This window comes from Vigna radiata, unplaced genomic scaffold, assembly GCF_000741045.1.
Source record: "Vigna radiata var. radiata cultivar VC1973A unplaced genomic scaffold, Vradiata_ver6 scaffold_95, whole genome shotgun sequence".
Lineage (NCBI taxonomy): Eukaryota > Viridiplantae > Streptophyta > Magnoliopsida > Fabales > Fabaceae > Vigna > Vigna radiata.
Genome location: NW_014543114.1, coordinates 1,052,608 through 1,077,836, shown reverse-complemented (window position 1 = coordinate 1,077,836; position 25,229 = coordinate 1,052,608). Strand labels below are relative to the sequence as shown.

Sequence of the window (25,229 nt, the reverse complement as noted above, 5' to 3'; positions counted from 1 at the left end):
TTACATTTCTAACACTTCCTCTTAAATCTCCACTTCTAAAAGAAAATAAAGCTCCAGGACGTCACATTGTGATTCTCCCCCAATGAAATTTGCGTGTTGCTGCTAGCATGATTAATCCTCCTTTCCATTCTTGCAAGTCGTGACCATGTGCGTCCTAGTTGAAGAATGAATCTAATGTGCGTGTTACAGCCAGAAAAAATGAAATCACCGCTTCATGCCTTCCAGCCTTCACACCACTTCCTCCCGCCAGGTGTCCGTGTGCTGCCCCGTGCTAGACGTGAGCTGCAGCGCCTCCAATAATGAAGCTGCCTCTCCTTATTCAAAGCAAGAGAAAAATGAAATGACAGCCCGTGTGTAGCTCTCTCAAGCAAGAAGGTGAATCTGCTATGACATGAGCTGCTGTACCGTTCCAACAAGTGTGCAAGCTTTCAAAATTAAAAGGAAATGCTCCAACAAATTCTAATGAAAATCAGCGTTATGCTTAAAACCTAAATGAATGAAAGCATTAATTCTCAAATTGAAAGGAAAAGTGTGCCCCTCTTTTTCAGTTCATTGAAATCGGCGTACAAGCATGGTTGAAGAGCTCATCCTCAAAAGTCGTTCAAAAGCAAAATAAACAAATGGGAGTGGCGGCTGGAAGCCACACAGCACTATTCCAGCCCCCCTTTTCAAGATGGAATGTGTCTTTTTATTTCATGAAGGTGGGAGCCAAGCAAAAACTCTAGGGTGCCAAATCACCTCCTCACCTTTTTAGGCGTAACATGTTTTTGTCAAAATTTGGCCCCATTGTAAAAGTTAGTTCAAAAATATTGTACATTACTAAATTACAATTTGATTAATTCTAAGATGCCTATGCGGAGAGTCTTGAATTATTTGGCAGTCTTCCTAATGTCCTAAAATGTATTTCCAAAATTTTCCTGCAATTAATAATGCAAATAATTAGCTCAAAGAATTCAAATTAATTAAAATTAGAATTTTCGGTCAAATTAAGCACAATTAGCAAAAAACAGAAAAATACCGGACATTTAAGCACAATTTCCTGATTAATTCTAGCACAAGAAACTAAGTGAAGTCAAGAAAATATTGACTCATCAAAATAGACCACACTTAGTCTTTTGCACTCCTAGGCAAAATCAAGACGCAAATCAAGGAATAGTTCAAAGGACATCAGAGAAGTGACACAATCTCAGCACACAGAAAATGAAAACAAAGACTAACAAGGACAGAAATAGAATTACACAGTTCTCAAGGAATCTGGACAAAGAAAATAAGTAAACTATCCAAAACAGAATCATAGAAAGCAGATACTCATGAAGTCATCCAAGCAATTCTAGACATGGCAAAATGATCAATCAGCTCAAGAGGTGAATCAAAAGTAACAGAACCTCACATATGCACTATTAGTGTTTCTCTCAAGTGTCTAGGGTAAAGAAATTCAACTCAATGCACTCAAGAAAACAAGCAACAATAGACTTGGCAAGCCTCTAATATCAACACTCAAAACATATGCATTTTCAAATCAAAAGGTCTTTTATGGATGTAATGGGGCCAAAGAAAAGGGAGGATAAATATGATAAGAAGCTACAAACCAAAAGAAATAGAGGAGCAATGGGGAACAAGTGTAAACACAGTCAAATCACACCCAAAACTTCTAATTCATTCCTCTTCTGGACTCCATTATTCACACAATATTTTTTTTTCTATTTTTTTGTTTTGGTTTTTGTTTTGTTTTTCTCATCTTGTCTCTTTTCTTTTCTTCAAAGACAAGATGTACACAACATATTTGCAAAAACAAAAGCGAGAAGAGGAATCAACTAACCAATTCATCTAAATCCCTATGAAGACCACACTTGTTCCCAAAACACTTCCAAAGCTCCAAAATCCCCTAAGGTTAAGGTAATCATGGTCTTTTCACTTAGGGCTAGTGCATGAGCTTCAAAACAAAGAAATGGGGAAAGTATAAGCTCAAAAGGGGTTATCAAAGGATTAGAACAAGGTAGGCTCATCTGGCTAGAGAGGCTCAATAACAAAATTGCCTTTATCACTTCCAAACATGCATATCAATCAAAAATCATCAAAAAGAGTCAAGCCAAGGCATATGTGCAAGCAATCAAGAGACATATCACATAAGAAAAAACACAAAGTGGCTCAAATCTCACATAGGGTAATTCTGTCACAACCAATCACCTTATCAAACATCATAATCATCTTCCAATCAAAGAAAAGCAAAGGATTTCAAACCAATAAGTATCAATCAAGTGAAGTGAAAGACGAGTCTACAACCTAAACAAAGTCTAGAAATCAAGAGAAACATGCAAAATTGTACACAAGACACAACAAAAACTACCTAGAAAACAAAAAATTTAACGTAGAACCTAAATGCAAACAAAGAAAATAGAAATCTCCCCCAATAGACCACACTTAAACTACACAATGTCCTCAGTGTGTCACAAGCATAAGATCAGAAATTAGAACAGTCAACATATCATGGACAAGTGCAATACAAGTGGGGAAAGGAGAAGTCTAAGGAAACTCCCCTAGTCAAGGTGGAAGTTTCCAATTTTGGACTTGCAGGAAGATGTCTTCCACCACTGGATCCAACAAGGAAGTGTTGAGGAAGAACTACTTCATCCTCCAGATTTGATCGAGTAGGGAAATGTCTTCCACAGCTGGATCTAAGAAGCAGTGATTGTTGATGAGCGGGTTCAGTTGATGCCTATTTATGTTGAAGCTTTTATGTATGCTTGCACCTTTGTTTTCCACTGTAGGATTCATCAACAATACAATCATCAATAACATACTTATCAACAACATGATCATCAACAACAGAATCAATCTTAGGTATGTTTACCTCCACTTCCTTGAAGATTGGCAGAGTGGTGGAAAGTGAAAATGTTCTACCTATCTCAAAGGTGTTGCTTATATCTGCCAGGTCCTCAACATTTTCATCAGACTCATAGTTAGTATCATCTATCATAAAGTTTGAAGCTGGTTGTATCACAAAATTGATTTCAACACAAATAGAGCAAGAACCAACTTCACAACTACATTTAAAATTTTCAGAAAAGTGTGAAAGATCAAAATTTAATCCTAAGTCTAAAACTTCTTCTGTTTTCATAGTTTCTACATCAAAATCAACACTAACATGTGAATCTAATGCAAAATCCAGAATATTTGAATGCATAAACAACTCAGGCAAAGCAAGCGAGATTTCAAGTTTAGAGAAAACCTTTGTTGATTCATGATTCATCTCACCAATAACATCATAATTAACAATTGCATCCTTAGGTGCAAAAGTGGGAACATAGGAGGGTGGGAAAGTAGATGGCGCAGTAGTAAGCTCATGACTCTACTTCCCATCTCCTATGTTGATGGCACTGACATCATTAGGAAGCTGAACAGTCTGAAATGGTGATTCCTCAAAAACTTGAGACTATTCCTCAATGAGCTGATTAACCATCTGCCCCATCTGATTGCTCAAACTCTGCATGGAAGCTATAAATTCCTGCTGAAACTACATAATCTGAGTTCTGGTTTCCTGCTGAAACTGCATATTCTGAGCAGTCATCTGTCTCAACAACTCCTTCAATGTAGGCTCAGAAGTATAAGGGTGAGGAGTTGATTAGGAAGGCTCATGAAACTGCAGTTGTTGTGGTTCCTGGACTGGTGGAGGAATATAAGTGTTCTGAAATGGTGGTTCTTGATTTTAATGTTGATGTGGGGTACTATGCCATCCCAAGTCAGGGTCATTCCATCCAGGATCGTTGTTGTAACCATACTGCACAGGGGAGAATTCATCCAGAAATCAATGCTCAAGATCTTCCCAACTGGTGACGGATCCTAGAATAAGACAATAACACCAATCCTCTGCTGCTCCTTGTAATGAGCGTTGAAATGCCCTTAAGAAAATGTCCTCATTCGGGACATCTGGAGGTTTCATTGAAGAGAAAATGGTGTAGAACTCCTCTAAATGTCTATGTGGGTATTCACCTGCAAAACCATGAAACTTAGGCAACCAATGTATCAGTCCAGTGTTGAAAACACAACGAATATCCTCCTCATTGATAACGGTTCAAAAATCGTTATTTTCATAGTTATTTTTGACACAAAACAAACCCTTTATGACTTAGAAATTAGCTTGAAATAATGCAAATTCCTTTAGTTAGGTGCGATACTAAAACTGCACTCTGGTTCACTTTTCAACTTTCTGGTTGACTGGTTGACTTTTCTAGTTGACTGGTTAACTTTTCTGCACTCCAACCATTTGATACTTTAACTCTTCTTTCAATTCATTCCAATAACTTACAAAATCAAGGGAATTTAGTGATAAAATCATAAAGCATATCCTCAACTCTCTTATTCACAAAGCTAAAGCAAAATCATGAGTCCAAGCAAGTTTCTAAGTCAAAAGGGTGCATTAAGTATCAAAATTAAGTATAAAAATAACGGTTTTTCAACCGTTATCAACAGTAAAGTTGAGTTAATGTAAAAGTGTAAGGATAGAGAAAGCTACCACATAATTTTTATACCGGTTCGGCCTCAATGCCTACATCAAGTGTCCTTCCACAACCAAGAAGCAAATGCACTATAATGGTAAAGGTTTTTACAACAAGGTTTTTATAGAGACCTCCACGTCAAAATATAAAACACCTCTCTAACCCTCTAACCAAAATATAGGCAGCAACACAAAGATCTGCAGCAAGATATCCCCTCTTCTACAATCTTCAACCTACTTTGAACAATCCTCAAAGTGTCAGAACTCCACGAGTCCACCTCCTGTAATCCCAACAGGACAACAATAATTTTTCCAAAGATTGATAGGAATCTTGGTCAATTTATGAAGACCAAAACGTGTAGTATATGATCAACCAATAAGCACAAAATTTTTTCTCCTTCAAAACCTCCTCAAAGAAAATGTCCTCCGTCTTGAAACATTTAATCACAGGATCTCAATCTGAAACAACAAATGAAAATGTCAGTTCAACCAAATTCGTATGTGACTAACAAAATCATGTTTATTTATAGTTTTCTATAAATCAGATGCTCTTGCACTCGACTGTGCTGCTAATGAAGTCTACTGTCACCAAACAATTATAACAGTTAAGTCAATTAGTAGTAGTCATAACAACCAAATTTATTTCGCATTTAATATAGTTGACTTTCATTTAATGCTTTAACAGACAATTGAAATATATTCGTTACAATACAAAAGCCTTAACTGAATTTCAAAACAAATAACTAACTAAGTTCGGTCCACTACGCTTGTAGTCGACTTAGACACTTCAAATCAGTTTTGAAAATATTTTCAATGCAAAATCACTCACAACACTGCTTTTGAAAATTTATGCAAAGTCACGAGTTTTAATTAACTTACTTCATAATGAAGTCGACTTAACACTTGCAGTTTTGCCACATAATATAAGTTCATCAAAGTGCATGTAGTTTTCTTTTCTTAAACATATGTAATGCAATCACAAAATATGTATCAAGTATCAAATCAGTGAATATGCATGCATATGTCAGAAACAACACAAACATGTTCATTAAGATATCAATCACAGTAAAGAATAGAACATGTAACACATAACAATACATGTGTTATTAATAATGTGATGTCATCATAAAAAACTAGAGCATGTGAGATTAAGGTTTAGCTAAACCAGTGTTTCCCTTATCAACAATCTCAACAAATATGTTGTCATGGTTTGTAGAATTGTTAGAATTCAACATCCAATATGAGCCAAAGAGGGTTGATAAGAGAAAAATGTTTGGTAGATTTTTCTGGTGAGTTACAAGGTGATCAAGTTTTGGAAGAAGAATGATGGACCTTATACATAGATGGCTCTTCTAATCCTAAAGGAGTAGGTGTTGGTATAATCCTTTAAGGACCATATGACGTGTTAATAAAGAAGTTGTTGCACTTAGATTTCAAGACATCTAATAATCAGGCAAAATATGAGGCAATCATAGTCGCCCTTACTTTAGCCAAAGAATTCATAGCAAACAGTATAATATGTCATACTAATCCCGACTCAAAATGGGTCATCTGATAGGAGAATACCGGTCAAAGATGTCTTACAACTGCAGTATTATGACCTGGTCAATAATACGATTGATAACTTTGTTGAGGTAAATCATGAACACGTCCTTATAGGAGATAACATGAGAGTTGATGTGCTCTCAAACTTGAAAGTAGAAAGAAGAAGGGATGGCATAAGTCATTGTTGCAATAAGTGTTATCATCCTCATCCACAAAGAGAATAGATGAGTCTAACCAAGTAGAAATGGAAAAAGAAAATCTGATGGCACATTTTGTCAAATATCTCAAGATTGAAAATATCCTAGAAGGTGATGACAAACAATGTGTATGAAAAGCTGTCTGGTACACACTCATAAGTGGAGAATTATTTATAAGAGGTTATAGTCATCCTTTATTGAAATGTGTTACCCTTGATCAAGGTGACTATATTATATGAGAAATACATGAAGGTATATGTGGATACTGTTGAGATTTTTGACAACACAAACTCTATATCAAACTGGTTTTTGATGATGACAACTCAGTGCTTAATAACAGTACATGTGTTCTAGTATTACATGTTCTTATTCTGTAACGTTTGTCATATCTGCTAAACATGTTTTGTTGAATTACATTGTATGTTCCTATGTTTGATTGAGTGTTATATTTGTGGAACATGCTTGTATTGAAATGTGAGATAATTTTTTTTTTATTATTACACATTACTGAAAGAGAAGATCATAGGCACCTTTTGAACTTATATGTGTTGTGACAAAGTTCTAGTCCAGTCGAATACACTCTTAATGGATTCGACTATGCTAAAATCTTTGTACAGATTGTGTGAACCAGTGCTGTGTGAGATTTTGAGTTGAAAAGAATTTCGAAGTGATTTTTCATGTGTCAGTCGACATTGTGGAATGCATATAACTGCGTTTGAATTTTCTCATCCCTGCAATCTTTATTTTTTAGTCGACTATATCTGCTAGGCAGTCAACTGCGTTTTTCCGCTGCATTGAATTTTCAATAACTTGCATTTCAAGGAAAGATCAAAAGCTTTGAATTTTTCATATCAAGATTGCGAAAAGATTTTAATTTTGAATTAACACCAATTCACCCCCCTCCCCTCTTAGTGTAAAAAGAAGCCTACCTGTTTCTTAACAAATACCACTCTGGGCAAGAAGCATAGTGGCATGGGTCCTACGAGTCAATCACTTTTGACTAATTGTAGAAGTTGTTGAGGTTGTTGACAACACAATTTCTATATCAATATAGTTTTTTATGATGACAACACATTGCTTAATAACAAGTACACGTTGTTAATGCATTACATGTCCTTATGTTGATTGATTGTGATATCTGTTGAACATGTTTATGAACTATGTTACATGTTTCTATGTTGATTGATTTATATATATCTGGAACATGTTTAGATGCTTTATGTGCTATGTGCAAATGCATCATTACAAATGATTTAATGCACATGTTTCAAAGCTGAAAACCAAAAGCACTTTTATGAACTTATTATTGTGTGACAAAGTTATAGTGAAGTCGACTACATTACTAGTGGATTCGATTATGCTAAAATATTTGTACAGATTTGAGAATCAGTGTTGTGTGATATTTTGAGAAGAAAAGAATTTCAAAATGTTTTACATGTTGATAGTCGACTATGTGTGCCACACATTCGACTATATCTGTTGTCTGATTTGAAATTTTGTTATGCTCTTGCACTCTAACGGCTATAATTTTAAAAGTTAGTTGAGCATTGACGACTTAGTCCACTGTATTAAATGTGTTTTGTTTTTGGTTGACTGTATACTACCTGGTTGACTGTTCTGTTATAACTGTCATAATTCAGTCGACTGTATTAGTAGCATATTCGACTAAGAATGTGTCTGATTAACAGAAATCTATAAATAGGCTGAACACAATTTGTTTAGAGACTTTTGATGATCTAACAATTTCATTTCTGTTATAGATTGAATTCTCTGAGCTCCAAGAATTCTTCAAGAAGACGGTGCTGATCTTTCTTGAAAGAGATTCTTAAGGGAGATTTTCTACACATACATTGATTGATCAACATCTGCACAAAGAAGGTGTTATGCGTTTGATCACGTTAGGCTTGGCATCCTTGAAGACTGCTGAATTGATTTTCAGGCTTGGCATCCTTGAAGACTTCTGAATTGATTTTCCGGCTTGGCATCCACGAAGACTACTGGTTTTGGACCTATTGTGATACAGGGGGATAGTTCATTCTGAGGATTGTTCAGAGTGGTTAGCAGATTGCAGAAGAGGGGATTCTTGCTGCAAGTCTTGTTGGTTTTCTGCCTATATTTTGTGGGTTAGAGAGGAGATTTATATTTTTGACGTGGAGGTCTTTTATAAATTCCTTGTTGTAAAAATCGTAACCATTATAGTGCATTTGCCTCCTGTGGTGGAAGGACACTGGATGTAGGTATTGTTGGTCAAACAAGTATAAAAACCTGTGTTTGATTTTCTCTATCCCTTCTCTTTTACATTACAGTCGACTTTAAGTTTCACGCAATCAACTACGTTTTTCCGCTGCTTTAAAATTTTCATTACTTGCATTTCAAGAAAGTTCAAAAAGTTTCATACTTTGTTTTCAAGATTGAGAAAAGAACCTATTTTTGAAACAACACCAATTCATCCCCCCTCTTGGTGTAGAAAAGAAGCCTACCTGTTTTCCAATAGAAGTATATTATGTTGAGTACCTAAGAAGGTGTATCCCTTGCAAAAACCACGACAATGTTATCCATACTCAATAAGAGCAGTTGGACCATATTTTCTCCCTGTGGCCTTTCATGAAGTGGGCTATGGATATGATTAAATCTTTTACACCTAACAAAGGTCAAGTTAATTTCTTACTAGTCAAAATTGACTACTTTACTAAGTTGATTGAAGCGGAGCCCTTAGCCACAATTACCAATCAATAGGTGTAGTGTTTTGTTTGGAAGAACATAGTATGCTAGTACAAGGTGCTACAAACTATTATCAGTGATGACGAGAGCAGTTCATAAATAGATAGCTAGTCGAGTTCTATGTTGTCCTTGGCATTACGCATGTGGAGAGCTTAGTGGGGCATCCCCAATGTAATGGACAAGATAAAGCCATTAATAAAGTTATCTTGGTAGAGTTAAGGAAGAGACTAGATTTGACTAACGAGGCCAAAGGACCTATTAGAAGTATTGTAGGCTTATAGATGTATTCCTTAGTCTTCCACTAAAGAAACTTCATTTCGCCTTGTATATGACACTAACGTCATGATCCCTGTGGAAATTGGTGAGTCGTCCCCTTGTTAACACCCTCGCAAGGGTACCAGATTGTATCAAGTAATAAAGAGACGGTAAGTGCGAATGTCGTTTCCCAAGGGACTCTTAGGCCTAAACGTTCATGTGAATTAATTTCTTAAGACTTGAATAAAATGAATTTAGAATTTAATTATGCAAAATAAAAAAGTAAACATGCAAATGCAAAGATTTGATCAATTGGCAAATAAACTATATGGATGAATGATGTTGTTGGGGTTTACGTTTTCATCCTTATCCACTCTTAAGTGTTTACTATTCTTATTAAATTCAACTTTACTATCAATGTTCATGCAACTTTCTAAATTACTCTAAACCCGACGTCTCGGTGAAGAGAGCCTAATCCCAATTACTAGTTTACCATGTTTATTCTCCCTAGTAATCAGTGATGCATTTCAGTGCACAGAAGCTTAAAGCAATTGACCGTCATATTCCTATTCCTAGGTAATATTGCATAATCAAGAGAATTCCCCTCATGTCTAGATTTCCCCGTGTGTGTCCATATCGACAAAATCAATGATCATGACATTAAATGAGTTAAACAATGCAAGCTAAGAGTACAGAGAAGAAACTCAAACTATTGATAATAAAAGTATATGAATAAAATAAGAATTTCGATACAAGAGAGTTTCAAAATGATTACATCGTTCCCCAACAACAAAGGGTTTTAGTTCACCATTGTCATGGTGAATCTAGATGAAAAGAATGGAAAATATGAAATAATTAACCCTAAACTGGATAGATTGGAGCTTTCGCATCCAAAACACTCCTCCAAGGTATCTAGAGAGTGTTTTGCCATCTTTCTGCCAAATATACCCCCTCTGGTTCGGTTGGGATCTATTTATAATTCAGAGAAGTAACAGAGTTTTGGCCCAGGCCCATAAGTACACCGCCCAGAAGTGGCCGCCTGACGGTAGTTACGACAATCTCTAGTCCTCAACGCTACAGCTTGAGCGGTCTCTTTTCATTCCTTTGTCGAGTCTACCACCCAACGGTGAGCGCCTTACAGTAATTTCGATTCCAGCTTCACACCTTGGCGGTGGGTTTTAAGCGCATGGCAGTGTATACATTGAAGGTCACACCGCCTAGCGGTGGTTTCATCGCCCAACGGTAGTGGCGATTCACCTTTACTCCATTCTTCCACCTTCCTTTGCATCCAACACTTTTCTTCCTTCATCAAACCCTGATAATTCCTATCAAAATAAGGGAAAACCAAGCCTAAAACCTAGAAAACCCACTTTGACTCTCTTTCTCTCCAACTTAAGCATTTTACATGATTCCAAGCTAATTCTAAGTCATAAAGAGTGTGTTTTTATATGAATTTCAAGTATGAAAATAATGTTTTTTAGACTATTATCAACCCTCGACGAGAATAGCTTGACGAAAATCACAACAAAGATCGCCTTAAAACAAGCCTAGACTTCTTAGTTGAAAGAGAGAACAAGCTAGGCTTCGCAAAGCAGATACCAAGCAAACAGTAGCCAGGAAATTCCAAGTTGCACCCTAGGGCCTTCAAAAAGGGTTATTTAGTATAGCGCATGACCAACAATGCTAGGAAAAGCAATTACAAGTTGTCTAGAAATTGGAAAGGTCTTTTCTGGGTACTAGAAGATGTCGACAACGATGCTTACAGGCTAGAAGATTTGTCAAGGTAGCCTATACTTAATACCTAGAATATAACCCCTCAAAAGTTGTACTTTAGCTAATAGCTTATAAATAGTTGAATGTTTGTAACTAATAATATACTCTTTTTTTACACTACTGCAGAAAGGGCTTTAGAAAGTGCAGAAAGGGCTTTAGACGGTTTGGGCTTTTAACATCTTTTTCACAATGTTTAGCCCCTGGCAAGTGTACCAGATTGTTATCAAGTAATATATAAACAGTAAGTCAGAGTATCGTTCTCCCAAAGGACTCTTAGGCCTTATCTTTCATGTAAATTAATCTTATAAGACTTGAAAAGATATAAATTTGTAGTGTGAACGCAAAACAGAAAATAAACATGCAAATGCAAGTGAATCAGTTGGCAAAGTAAAGATATGAATGAATGAAGTTGTTGGGTTTGACAATTGCAACTTATCTTCTCTCTTATATCTACTTTTCTATTTATTTTGCTTTATTATCTAATTGTCATGCAAACTTTCTTGGCCTACCCGAAACTCAATTCCTTGGCGAAAAGAGCCTACTATAATCACTAGTTTACTATCTCTAGTCTCCCTGATTAATTAATAATGCATTGAACACTGAAGCAAAATACAATTGATCGTCCTACCCCTATCTCTATGCAGTATTGCTTAGTATTGCTTAATCAAGGAATTCCCTATCAATTCATGACTTCCCCATACGTTCCCGTATCGACAAAGGCAAATATCTTTTTATCGAATGAGTTAAACGATAAAAGCATTGAGCATAGATAAGAAACCCAACAGTTAATAATATAAGCATATGCAAGCATATGAATAAAACAAGAATTTCAATATAAGAGAGTTTCAAAAGATTACTGTCGCAACCGGGATCGCGACGGGACGGCGAACCGAAAAACAAATGGGTTTGAGAAAATATTTTGGAGTCGCCACCACAATTTATTATGGAAAAACCCTAAAATCAAAGCATGGTCTACGAAAATGAGATTTTAAGTTCGGGAATCAGTTACACGTAAGGAAGGTATTAGCACCCTACCACGCTTGCCCAAAGGCAGTACCTTTAATTAAATGTATAAAATTAATGTGGTTTTTAAAAATAATTAATTTTCCCCAAAAGTAAAATAAATAGAAATAAAAATAAAATAAATTATTAAGAAACAAAAAATATTTTTTTATTTTATGAATCCGACAAGGATTGACCTTGGTCCTATGTATATCCATTAATGGACAATCACGGCTCATGTAGTTCTTTATCTAGAAAAAGGTTTGTGAGTTTATTAAAAAAAAGGATTGATTTATATTTTTGAAGAGTGAACCCGAAATTCAAGGATCGCGTAATTTTGATAAAAAGATTTAGTTTGACAACAATTAACCCTTTTTAGGTTTTAAATATTTTGTATTTTTTTTTTATATTTTTAGAACGGTGGGAAAAAGAAAGAAATTGATCATAGGTCGACGCGTACGCTTTATTTTATTATTAAAAAAACATTATTTGTGTGTAGTAAAAAAAACCTTTAAAAAAATAAGTTCAGAGCACAATAAAAAAGAAAAAAAAATGGTGCTGAGATGACATACCTTTTTAGCTTTCAGTACTCCCTTGTTTCTTCTTTTGTAATTGCGGTTGCCAGAACCCTTATGTGTGAGAACCTATTTTTTTCTATACTCTTTTTCTTTCAACTTCTATTATCTCTAGGTCTTTTTCTCTATTTTTTTCCAGTCCCCTTTTTCTTTCACAGAGTGTGTATTTATAGGCACATATTGTAATATTCTGACAATCTTGTCTTAATTGAGAATTAATTGGCAATGGACAAAATGAGGAAAGAAATGGTCTTGATTGCAGTCAAATAAATCAAATAATATTCATGACAAAGATTTAATCATTGTCAGAAAATTTGCCCAATTTGAAAGAGGGATCTTATTTTTCTCTTCAAGAAGAAATGAATGCAGCAAATTATATCAATATATTTTTTATTATTGCTTACCATTATTGCCATAATATTGGTTCAAATTATTACCATATTAAACAAATATTTCAAAAACATTCTAAAGTGATGTGTCCTGCATCAAGGAAGATTATTTTATTATTTCCCTTTTCCTTTTTTTCCTTTGTTCAACGTTAATTATTATTCTCTTATTCTTCAATTTTAATTATTTACTTTCCCGGACGAAATTGGGTGTTGATAGCTGCCCCTCTTTATTTACATTTTGCTAGATAACATGAACTTTGGAGTTTTTTGTGTTATCATAGTAAAAGCTAAATCAAGATAAAGACACTAATTTCGTTCGAGTCTAAAGAGAATGAAAAAGATTACCTCAAAGCGTACTTGATAGATATAGCAACCTTGTGTATTTTGCTGAAGAGCCGTGACACCTGTGGAGGGTGTGTCGTACCTTACTAGAAAGGTGTATGAACCTCGTAAATATCTTTTCTTCGGTGTCAGGATGAAAACTGGACTTTGATGCCAAGATGATAACTAGGCTTTTGTTTTTTTTTTTGGTGCCAGGATGAAAACTGGGCTTTGTTTATTGTTTGGTGCCAGGATGAAAACTGGGCTTTTGGTGCCAGGATGATAATTGGGCTTTGGTGCCAGGATGATAAATGGGCTTTTGGTGCCAGGATGATAACTGGGCTTTGGTGCCAGGATGATAACTGGGCTTTNNNTGCCAGGATGATAACTGGGCTTTGGTGCCAGGATGATAACTAGGCTTTTGGTGCCAGGATGATAACTGGGCTTTTGGTGCCACGATCATAACTGGGCTTTGGTGCCAGGATCATAACTGGGCTTTCAGTGAATCCGTGAATCCGTTCCGGATGCATGGCGAGCCATGCTTTTCTTTTGAGCCACTATGATAATGCTTGCATGATGATGTATGATGCATGAATGTATGAGTAAAAATCTTATGAGATCGATATATTCCTCTCTTTTTTCTTTTTAATTAATTCCACAACATCCTTTAAGAACAAACTCGCGCCCCGCAAAACTACCTGTGATGCTCGAGAGGCACGTTGAAAATTAAAAGTGACATTGTGAGGAGAAGAAAACGAAAAAGTTTTATTGAATAAAGCATAATATAACAATGTCAATTTCACTTTAAGATCGATCCCCATCATGGAATCATTATGCATAGAATTTTTTGACTGTGTCAGAATTAACTGGCAATGGTAACTCTCTCCATCCATTCTTGTGAGAATAAGCGCCCCCACCATCAAATGCCTTTTTTTACCTCATATGGGCCGTCATAATTTGGAGTCCATTTGCCCCTGTGGTCCTTTTGTATTGGCAAAATCTTTTTTAGGACTAGTTCACGTTTTTGGAATCCTCTAGGACGAACCTTCTTGTCGAACGCCCTCTTCATTCTTTGCTGGTATAATTGTCCATGGCATGCCGCGGTCATTCTTTTTTCCTCAATGAGATTGAGTTGAACAAACCGAGTTTGAACCCAATCTGCCTCTTCTAACTGGGTTTCCATTAAAACTCTTAGGGATGGGATTTCTACCTCGAAGGGTAATACTGCTTCCATCCCGTATACCAAGGAAAAAGGTGTTGCCCCAGTTGATGTGCGTATTGATGTGCGGTAACCGTGTAGAGCAAAGGGAAGCATTTTGTGCCAATCCTTATATGTGACTACCATCTTTTGTACAATCTTCTTGATATTTTTATTAGCGGCCTCAACTGCCCCATTCATCTTTGGACGATAAGGTGAAGAGTTATGATGTCAAATTTTAAACTCTTCGCATAACTCTTTCATCATTTGGTTGTTCAGGTTTGTGGCATTGTCGGTGATAATCTTGTCGAGGAGCCCGTATCGACAAATCAACTCTCTTTTTATGAATTTGGTTACTACCCTTCTGGTGACATTGGCGTAGGAGGTGGCTTCTACCCATTTGGTGAAATAGTCAATCGCGACTAGTATAAAGCGATGCCCGTTTGTTGCCTTGGGTTTACAGGTGCTGATAATACATTCAGGTTTATAGGTGGCGCTTTGACATTATCTGCATATTTTTGGCATTTTTCGCACTTTCTTACATGCATGCAACAATCTCGTTCCATGTTTAACCAAAAGTAACCTGCTTTCGTAATCTTTCTAGCCATTGAGTGCCCATTCATGTGTGTGTCGAATGTACCTTCATGAACCTCTTTTACAATGGCCTCAGCCTCTTTTGCCTCCACACACCTTAGGAGTACCATGTCATGAATTCTTTTGTACAAAACATCCCCGCTTAAGATAAATCTGGCCGTCAATCTCCTTAGTGTCCTCTTATCATTCTCAGATGAAGTCTCTGGGTATCCTTGAGTCTTTAGATAGTTCTTAATATCGTAATACCAAGGTTTCCCATCTAACTCTTCATTTATGGAATGACAGCATGCTGGTTCTTCGTGACTCTTCAATTTTATCTCTAGTATTTCTACATCCCAATTAATTTCAAACATCGAAGATAAGGTAGCCAAAGCATCTGCCAATTGATTGTCATCTCGCGGTATATGTTGAAACGTGATGGAATCAAAACTCTCAACCAACCTACTGATGTAAACTTGATAGGGGACCAGTTTTGCATCCCTGGTTTCCCACTCTCCCTTCAATTGGTTAATGACTAAGGCTGAGTCCCCATACACGTTCAGAATCTTCACCTTATTTTCCATCGCTGCTCTAATGCCCATAACACAAGCCTTATATTCGGCAATATTGTTGGTGCAATCGAAACACAACCTAGTTGTCATTGGTGTGTATTGATTCTCAGGAGATATAAGCATTGCCCCTATTCCGTGCCCCATTACGTTGGAAGCCCCATCAAATAGTAATGTCCACGATTCTTCGATTGGGCTTCCCTCAACTTTTTTGAATAGGGCCATGATATCCACATCAGGAAAGTTGGGTTGCATCGGTTGATAATCCTTAACGGGTTGTTGGGCCAGACAGTCAGCTAGAACACTACCTTTGATAGATTTTTGAGTGATGTACGTGATGTCATATTCTAACAAAAGCATTTGCCACCGGGCAATTCTTCCTGTGAGAGCAGGCTTTTCGAAAATATATTTAATAGGATCCATCTTGGATATCAACCAAGTAGAATGATTTAGCATGTATTGTCTTAGGCGATGAGCAGTCCATGCCAATGCGCAACAAGTTCACTCCAGCGGCAAATATCGTTGTTCACAATTTGTGAAACTCTTGCTTAAGTAGTATATGGCATGTTCTCTCTTTCCGACCGTGTCGTGTTGACCCAACATACAACCCATTGATTCATCTAATACAGTTAAGTAAAGAATGAGTGGCCTTCCTGGCTCTGGTGGTCTTAACATAGGAAGGTTTTGTAGTTACTATTTGACGTTGTCGAAAGCGACCTGACAATCTTCATTTCATTCTACGGGCTAATTTTTACGCAATAATTTGAACATGGGTTCAAAGATGGCTGTTGACTCACTGGCAAGTGTACCAGATCGTGCAAGTAATATAATCGGTAATGCTCGATATCGTTCTTCCCAAGAGACTCGAAAGGATCGTTCGTGTGAATTAAAATCATAAGACTTGTAGAGAAAGAATTAATTGTTGTGAATGCAAAGACAGAAACTAAACATGCAATGTGGTTGATTCAATTGACGAAAAAGACTATGGATGAATGAAGTTGTTGGGGGTTTACAATTTCATCTTAATCACTCCCTCTTATCTACTCTTCTTGTTTAATGTGCTTGATTATCTAATTGTTATTCAAACTTTCTTGGCCTACCCTTAACCCGATCCCTCGGTGAAAAGAGCCTATTACTAATTACCGGCTTGCTATCCCTAGCCCGCCCTAGCAATTAATAATACATTAAGAATAGAAGCAAAAACAATTGACCGTCCTACCCCCTATCCCTAGGTTGGTATTGCTTAATCAAGGAATTTCTCACCAGTTCATGACAGTATTGTACGTTCCCGTATCAATAGAGACAAACAACAGTTATCGAATGAGTTAAACGACAAAAGCATTAAGCGCAAATGAGAACCCAACAATTGATAATCAAAGCATATGATGAATCATATAAATAAACAAGAGTTTCAATAAAAGAGAGTTTCAAAAGATTACAATGTTTCCCCCAACAACAAAAGGGTTTAGTTCACCATTGTCATGGTGANCNTAGATGAAAATANNGGAAGAATGGAAAAGCAAACCCTAGATAAGATGAAAAGGAGCCTAAGCATCCAAGAGATCCTCTCCAGAGAGTGAAAATTAGGTCTGGCCACCCTCTTCTATCAAAAGAATGAGAATGAAATCGTAACAGTGCTATTTATAGCTGAGGAGCGTCACAGAAAACAGGCCCAGGCCCAGCGGACAACCGCCCGGCGGCACACTTATGCCGCCCAGCGGACAACCGCCCGGCGGCACACTTATGCCGCTCGGCGGTTTGACTCTTCTTTTCTTCAATTTTCTTCCTCTATCTTGAGTCTAAGACCTTCATCTTCAACCCCAATCTTCACTTTCATCAAAATCACTACAAAACAATGCAAAATAAGCATAATATCACTAAAAACAACTTTTGACTCTCGATTGACTCATTTATTGAGTTTTACTTGATTCTAAGCTCGTTCTAAGTCTTAAAGGGTGTAATTTGGTCTAAATTGACATATGAAAATAACTGTTTTTCAACCGTTATCAGTGGCTGTTAATTGAGATATGAACCTAGCGATGTAGTTTAGCCGACCCAAAAAGCTTCGTACCTCATTTTCCGTGCTAGGGGAGGGCATTTCTATTATCGCTCTTACCTTATCGGGGTCCACTTCTATCCCCTTTTGACTGACCACAAAGCCCAACAACTTTTTGGATTTTACACCAAATGTGCACTTAGTTGGGTTAAGTGTAAGTTTAAATTTTCTCAACCTTTCAAATAATTTTCTCAGATTGATAATGTGTTCTTCTTCCAATTTAGGTTTGGCAATCATGTCATCCATATAAACTTTTATTTCTTTGTGCATCATATCATGGAAAAGTGCAACCATTGCCCTCTGATAAGTTGCCCCAGCATTCTTAAGTCCGAAAGGCATCACCTTATAGTAGAAAGTTCCCCATAAAGTAATGAAAGTGCTTTTTTCCATATCTTCCAGAGCCATTTTAATCTGGTTATATCCCGAAAAGCCGTCCATAAATGAAAATAATGAGAATCTAGCTATATTGTCTACTAATGTGTCAATATGTGGCAAAGGTAAATTGTCTTTTGGACTTGCGCGGTTCAAATCACGGTAGTCAACGCACATTCGTACTTTACCATCCTTTTTCGGTACCGGGACAACATTTGCCACCCATTGAGGGTACTTGGCCACGACCAGGAATCCCGCATCGAACTGCTTCCGTATTTCATCCTTGATCTTTAGAGATATTTTTGGTTTCATTCTTCTTAGCTTCTGCTTAACCGAAAGGCACTCTGGCTTGAGTGGTAACTTATGTTGAACTATGTTTGTATCCAAACCAGGCATATCATGGTATGACCAAGCGAACACGTCCCTAAATTCCTTTAACAAAGCACATAATTCTTCTTTCATCTCCTTTTTCATACTGGTGCCAATTTTTACTTGTTTTCTTTCACTCTCCTCTCCTACATTAAAGGTTTCAACTTCTTCTTGGTGGGGCTTTATTTCCTTAGAATCTTGCTCAACTAATTTCATTAATTCTGGAGAGGGTTCCAGATCACTTTCATAATCATCTTCCATGTTATTGATAGGGCGCTCAAAATTAGGAATGTCAACATTATTGTTTTCAAAACATTCATTGTCACATCTGCATTATTTAAGTTAAAACGTTTTTTTTAAGGCGAGCGATAAAGACGAGATGAAAAACGAAACAAACAATATTTAACGTTAAGTTGAATGTAAAAGCAAGTGTCAACCCGTAACGCACGAGCCTCAATGCTCCGGGCAAAGCAGTGAGGCTAAATAAAAACTATTACATTTCATTAAGCATCACAGGTAAGTTCACTATCCTCCAATTCTTGAGTTGTGCATCTAGGGAGCAGGGTCGCACGAAATCTGAGCCTTCATCTTCATTCCCAATTGTTGCTATTAGGCTGGTGTTAATCCATCCTGCGCTATGAAAACTATCTCTGATATCGCAAATGCGGATTTCTCCTACCACCGGATCCCTTCTTTCCATGTGAGCCAAACTTCGTTCTTTCTTTTCCTCCCTTATTCTCTTTTTGTCGTCCCTGGTGGGCTTGTACCCTAAGCCATATCTATTCTTATTCTGGACAAGCTTTGGCAGGAGGGTTCGTCCTTGCTCATATTTTCCAAGACCTTTTTCGTGCTTAAAACCTTCCTTTAGCATGACCTTAGCCATCATAAGAGAGGCACAAGACAAGTACGGATTTACTGGTATTGATTCCACATAAGTATTTCCAACGATCTCCAACAATTGAAATGCGGTCCCGAGAGCTTCTTCCGTTGTCTCAACATAGCGAGTAGACAAGGGCCCGCTAACCACAAAGTCTTCTTCTCCTGAAACTATAATTAATTCGTTACCCATGACATAATGTATCCAAGGGCGACCTAACAAACAATTGTAGGCTGGATGAATGTCCATAATCTGGAAGGTTATTTGAAAAACACAAGGCTCGACCTGTACTAGCAAATCTATCTCACCCATTACATCTTTCCTACTCCCCTCAAAAGCTCTTACGATCATAGTACTTGGCTTCACGTGAGTCACGTCGTATGCTAATTTTTCTAGAGTCACTTTAGGCATTACATTCAAGGAGGAACCATTATCTATCAGAACTCGTGGTATGGCGTGATCCAAGCATTTTACAGAGATATGAAGGGCCTTGTTGTGCCCTCTCCCTTCAGCGGGTATCTCTTCGTCAATGAAGGTGAGATAATCATTAGCAGTGATGTTACTAACAATCCCTTTGAACTGGTCCAAGGAAATATTTTGCTCCACGTGAGCCCCGCCGAGTATTTTCAATAATAGCTTTCTGTGTGAGGTTGAATGCATGAGTAATTCCAAAAGGGAGATCCTAGCTGGCATGCGTTTCAGTTGATCTAGCACTTTATACTCGCTTTGTTGTATAAACTTTAAGAATTCATAAGCTTCTTCATCGGAAACGTCTTCACCATAGTTCGACACGATCTTTTCTTCTGAAAGTTCCTTATCTTTCTTTAGCAAAATTGATGATGAAAAGATTCGTCCACTCTTCGTTATCTTGCTAGTGCCTGATATATTTTCAATGATCGGCTCGTCACGTTCTTCTTAAAGCACACGCGTGTCATATCTCCATGGGACAGTCTTGTCATTTTCATAGAGGAAAGGGGAAGGTGTCTGGATAATGACAGAGGTCTTTCTTGGTGCTACGAGCATAGGAGAGGTCTTGGTGAAATGAATCACTAATGGCTCTAGTAAAGTCATATTGGGTTCTCCACCTGTTTGTGCGAATACCTCTCCTTCTTTATCCTCATAGTATATTTGTAAGAAACTTCTGTCAATCAGATCCTAGAGAATGCTCCTAAACACGGTACATTCATTAATGACATGTTCGGCTCTTGGATGGATTCCACATGCCTCCACGAGGTCGCTTCTGCCCCTTAGCAATCCTAGCTTTACCATCTTTTCGAAAATGAACTTTTTAGAACTTCGAATTTCACTTACATTTTTTACTAACTTGTGTCGTCCCACCTCGATGGCATTTGTTGATGTATTTCCATGTTCGGCGAGGAGGTTAACTTCGACACTAGGTTTGTCCTCCTGGAATTTCAACCATCCTGCATCAATTAGCGATTGTACTGTGGATTTGAGAGCCATGCACCTCTCTGTTGAATGGCCAATGCCTCGCCCGTGAAAATCGCATCTTGCATTTGGATCATAATTGGGAGGGTAAAGTGGTTGTATGGGTCTCAAGGGCCGAATACTGGCCAACCCTTTCTTCAAGAGATGGGGTAACAAATCTGTGTTTGTCATGGGAATGGGCGTGAAATTTCTCATTGGGTCCCTCCTAGGGTGAGCGTTTTGACCTACGTTCTGATCAAGACCTCAACCGGCTCCGGCTCTCCAAGCATTATTTGAGGCCTGTGGGGGTTGATAGTATCCTGGCGGTCGAGGTCTTGTTTGGGGACCAGGTGTGGTGTTGTTCACATAGGGAGGGTAACTCGAGCTTAGTGGATAACCATGAGTGGGAGCATGACCACTTCACATAGATATTGCTGATGTCATGTGCACTCCCCCTTCTTTCTTTTTCCCCGTATTAAAAATAGATTTCTTCGGAGTGGTAGCTTGAGACGTAATTTTGCCACTTTTCAGTCCGATCTCAATCCTCTTGCCTATGATGATCATATCAGCGAAATTGGAAGACACATTTCCAATTATATGCTCATAAAAGGGCGGTTGTAGTGTGCTCACAAACATTGCAATCATCTCCTTATCATATAGAGGTGGCTCAACCTGCGCTGCCAACTCTCTCCATTGTTGCGCATATTCCTTGAAAGACTCTTCCTCTTTCTTCGTCATGTGGTGCAATTGTAATCTGTCTGGCGCGACATGTATATTGTATTTGTATTGCCTTATAAAGGCGTCTGCCAGATCTGCCAAAGAATGGATATGACAGGAATTCAAATGTGTGTACCAACTCAACGCTGCATCAGCCAAGCTATCTTGAAAGAGATGAATAAGTAATTTGTCGTCATGAGCATAAGCAGCAATTTTTCGACGATACATGATTAAATGATTCTTCGGGCATGTGTTACCCTTGTACTTCTCGAATTCCGGAAACTTGAACTTGTGTGGAATTGTCACTCCTGGGGCCAGACTCAACCTTGCCACGTCACCAAACCCGTAGCTTTCAAACCCTTTTATGGCCCTCAGTCTGTCTTCTAAAATGTCAAGTTTATCTTTTGTTCCTTCTACCTTTGCATGCAAGGGAGTTTCTTGTGCGATAATGGTGTGGAGAGGCTTGGATGCTTTGATCGTCTTTGTCTCGGTTGCACGGACAGGCCCTTGAGTATTTGTGGGAAGTACGCTATGGGTTATGGGAAAGGTCAAAGGAGTGTGCTCTGCCTCTGAATGATCTTCAATGGGCAGTGTGTAACCTGGTGGTAAACCATACATTGGAAACGTGAATTGTGTGCCCACAGCGTTATGTATTGGAGGGTGAGCAATATCCTCGACCTTTGCAGACGAAGTATCTCCTACAATTTTCATGGCTTTCAAAGCTTCTAAAATTTGACCTACTTGATCCTTTAGTTGGTTAATATCGGCCTTCACAGTTTCACGCTCCTCTTCCCAATCTTCCATAGCTTTGGCGTTTGCACGAGTCCTATAAGGATGTCGTGGAAGTCTCGCCGTTGTTTTTTTTTATTTAACTTTAAACTATTTTTATTAATTTGGATTAGACGAAAAAACAAATTACGTGAAAATGCAGAGATGATGCATGCTAAGAAAAGGTGGAAATCACGGTTCCTTGATATTGTTGTAAGAACAATTAACACAGCCTGATACCATTGCAAACAAACCAAACTTTATTTAAACTGAAAAAACGACTACGAGTTATGAAAAATATCAGTTCCTAGCTCGGGCGATGAAAGTCTTCATCTCACCCACTAGTTGTTTACAATAACTAATAAAAAGAGTGACTTCTTCAAGTGGGTTACAAAAATGTGTCATTACTTCAGCCTCGGATACCATCTTAGGGATATCCTTGATAGCTCCATTGGCAAGGGCGGCTAGTTAGGACAAATTCTCCCTCTAGTGTCTCACGGTCTGCTCTTGATTCTGAATATGATTCTCCATCTGCTTCATCATAGCCTGATTCCTCTCTTCTACCTCTATCAATCTTGCTTGTTTAGCAATGCAGCTCTCCATCTACTTCACCACAGTTCGTCACTTTTCTTCTGCCTTTTCACGCTCCTGATCCAGTTCTACCTCAAATGACATTGACATCCTTTTCATTTGTCCCTCTATTTGTTTGACTTGAATCTGGGCCTACCTCAATCTTTTTAGGGCTTCTTGTCTGTCTCTCTTGGTCTCTTCATAAAGATATCTCCAATGTTCCTCAGCCTCCAATGTCGTATTTCTTTCTTTCACCCTCAAGGCTAACTCCGTGTTGGCGGCTGCGAGATCCTACTTTATTCAGAGCGTATAATCTCTTTCGATGCTTTATTTCTTGAGAATCTCTTCATATGCCCGCGTCATTTCTTCTTTTTCTGCTCTCGAATCTACAATATCATTGCGAGCATTTCGTAGCTCTTTTATCAACTTAGCATTCTGATTTCTCACTTCTTCTATTTCCCTCTTCAATTGTCTTACTTCATAAGACTCTTGATTTAGATATATCCTTTCATCTGCTAGCCGACCTGTGATGGATTTGAATGGTAATATAATGTCCTTTACCCTTTGCGTAATCCAATTGTGATAACTGACTTCTTGGTTTATGACTCCTGTCCTTTCATCTGCTTCGAATTCCACAACATTTCCCCAGGCTCCTCTGATCTCCCTTAGCTTTTCAATAAAACCTCCATCTTCATAATAAATGAAAAGTGGAATGAGATAATTGGTTGATGATGCCCCTCTCATGGGATGCCCAAACTATCTTTGAACCAAAGTAGGATTGTAATTGATACAACACTGAGCTCCAATGAGTGAAATGTTGGGGAAATTACCACAATAATGGATGAAGCACATGCCTCTAAGCCAAGAAGGACGCCACTTTATCTTCCCGCCATTTAGACCAACGAAGAAATGAGCCCAATCCTCTGCCCCTATGCTATGGTCCACCATCCTCCTGAACATGCGAGAAGTCAACCACTGATATAATGCCGGCAAACAATAGATGATCTTTCGTCCTTTCCTTTCATGACAGAAGCTCATTGTCCCATAGACATCGGCAAGAATTGCAGTGACAGGATTTTTCGCTCTCGTCTTCTTTGCCACAAAGACATCCATCGCTCCGTAATCCACAAAATCCTCAATCTTGGGAAACAACATAATGCCATATAAGGTAAGGGCAAACACATCCATGAAGGTTTCCCACTCTTCGCTATCAACCAAGTGATGAAGGTATTGCTCCAAATACTCTCGAGGGAGTCCTCTCACCTGATTTCTTGTTACCAATTTGTCCTCTATTTCTCTAGGGGGCAATCTCATGATAGCAGCGATAGTAGTAACGGAAGCGTGATGCTCTAGGTGCTGGTACGGGGTTGTACCTTACAACGGTAGGCCCAAGATGTGCTTGAACTCTTCTACAGTCGATGCCAATTGGAAGTCTTGAAAAGTAAAACATCTTACTGGAGAATCATAATATTGAGACAAAGTAGTGATAGCGAGTGGTGGTACATCCACCTCTATCAGACTGAGTAGATTTCCATATTTCTTTCTGAACGCTTCTCTCTTCATGGTACTGATCAATCCCGTCATATTCATGCTGGGAACTCTAATGTGTGGTCTTCTTCTTAATATGGCAGGATTAGTTTGTTACATAGTTTCATATTCCATGTTAAGTTCTAACGTTTACGACATCAAACAACTATGTGATTTCCGCTGGTATTGGTAGAAAAAAAAGTCGCTAAATGCATGGGATTATGAAAACATATATGCCAAATAAATAATTTACAGATGATGAAGGTTGAAAAACAGTTATTTTCATATGTCAATTTGGACCGAATTACGCCCTTTACTACTTGGAATGAGCCTAGAATCAAGCATAACTCAATAAATGAGTCTGTAGAGAGTTAAAAGTTGTTTTTAGCGATATTATGCTTGTTTTGCATTGTTTTGTAGCTATTTTGAGAAAGTGAAGAATGGAGTTGAAGATACAGGTCATAGACTCAACAAAAGAGCAGAAAAATGAAGATTTGAAGAGTCGACGCACCGCCCGGCGGCAACTTAAACCGCTAGGCGGTCCAGGGCGAGGACTAAGCATGGCGATTGGCGCTGGGCGGTTTTGAGGGAAACCGCCGGGCGGCACCTTGCACCGCCGGGCGGTTCTGAGGCTTTTGGGAAATCGCCGGGCGGCACACTTAAACCGCCGGGCGGTGGTCTGCTGGGCTTGGGCCTGTTTTCTGTTGCGCTCTTCACCTATAAATACCCCTATTTCGAGTTCAGGGTCATTCTTTTGACAGGGGAGAACAGCCAGACCTAATTTTGCTCTCTGGAGAGTCTTGGAAGCTTAGGCTCCTTTTCATCTTTTCTAGGGTTTGCTTTTCCATTCTTCTTCCATTTTTCATCTAGTTTCACCATGTCTATGGTGAACTAAACCCTATTGTTGTTGGGGGAAACAATGTAATCTTTTG

The 25,229-nt window shown here is 38.1% G+C and overlaps 1 pseudogene; it reads right to left on the bottom strand.

Annotated features, from left to right (window-relative positions):
• Positions 1-14,893: 14,893 nt before the first annotated feature.
• On the bottom strand, positions 14,894-16,384 carry LOC106753032 (annotated as a pseudogene).
• Positions 16,385-25,229: the final 8,845 nt, after the last annotated feature.